General features: G+C 36.7%; 1 non-coding gene across 1 annotated transcript; it reads left to right on the forward strand.

Moving 5' to 3' along the window:
- Positions 1 to 107, forward strand: LOC148803429 (small nucleolar RNA R71). Its single transcript, XR_016081709.1, has one exon. It is a non-coding gene; the product is annotated as a small nucleolar RNA R71 (small nucleolar RNA).
- Positions 108 to 1,298: the final 1,191 nt, after the last annotated feature.

The raw sequence follows: 1,298 nt of genomic DNA on the forward strand, positions 1-1,298 counted from the left end.
AGGCCATGGTGTGGGCATTTTCTCATTAACTCTTTCATCCTCTCCTAAGCCTCATGAATTTGTTCACCCAGTGTTTGGGTGAATCTCGTGATAGCTCTCCTCATGGTATTGGTTCTGCCTATAGGATAGAACTTTCTAAGGAATTCTTGTTGCATTTCTGCCCAAGTCCTAATGTGTCTCCCTATAGTCCCTAACCAATGCTTAGCCTTATCCTTCAAGGAGAAGGGGAAAATAGTCAATCTAAGGGCATCATCATTGAAATTCTGAATCCTTACAGTTGAACATATTTCCAGAAATTCTTCTATGTTCTTGTATGGGTCCTCACTTGGGTTCCCATAGAAGGATGGGAGCATCTGGATTGTACTTGACTTAATTTCATATTGTAAGGCCTGAGTATCAAGTAACTGGATGCAGGATGAAGGGTTGTATTGTGTTAGAGTGAAGTATTCCTTTAACTTTCTAGGTTGGGCATCATTGATTCCAGCCATTTGATTTCGGTGTTGATGATGGAGGTATCTTTCTATTTTAGGTAAGGTTCTATAGTTCTCTCCTTAGAGATCTCCTTCCCAACATACAACACAGAATTCCCTTTTCTTCTTATTAAAATTTTGAGTTTAATTTCAAATGTGGATTTTGAAATTTAAACTTAACTTTTGAAACTTTCTCTTTTTTTTTGAAATTTAAATTCAAACTTAGCCTTTGAAATTTAAATTACTAAAATCTAAATTCAAGTTAGAATTTTTAATTTTTTTTAAAGGCAAACAAATCAACCACACGACCTAGGGTTTCCTAAACTAGTGGTTCAACCAATGTGAATCCTTTTAGGTTCACTTGGAATTACACCACTTCCTTTGGTTAGCCAGGTAAGAGGTGGGGATGTGGGAGGCTCCCCTTGCTCTCGCAAGGACCTAATTAGGTAACCACAAAACCAACTTAAGCTTAGCCGTTAAACCTCTTTCCTTAGACACCAACCACCGGTTATGGAAAATAGTTTCAAGCTCTCCTAAAATTCAACACACCTTTGAACCAAATGTGAGGCTTCCCTAAAGGATCTTTCTATCCAAATTTTAAATTAGGGTTAGGCTGAACCGCATGTGAATGGTGGTGATTTTTGGGCCAATGAAGGGTGATGAAATCCCCGCCTTATCTTCTTTAGGTTGGATTCCTTTAAATGAATTAACGAAAACACAAAATAAACACAACAAGGTGCAACTAACTACAATGCATTAACAATTATTTCTAAAATGTAATTTAGCAATTAAACATAAAAAGAATAAAGCAAACAACTAAGCAAAATG

The sequence above is a fragment of the Nelumbo nucifera genome, chromosome 1 (genome assembly GCF_055504915.1).
Source record: "Nelumbo nucifera cultivar China Antique chromosome 1, China Antique-T2T, whole genome shotgun sequence".
Taxonomy (NCBI): Eukaryota; Viridiplantae; Streptophyta; class Magnoliopsida; order Proteales; family Nelumbonaceae; genus Nelumbo; species Nelumbo nucifera.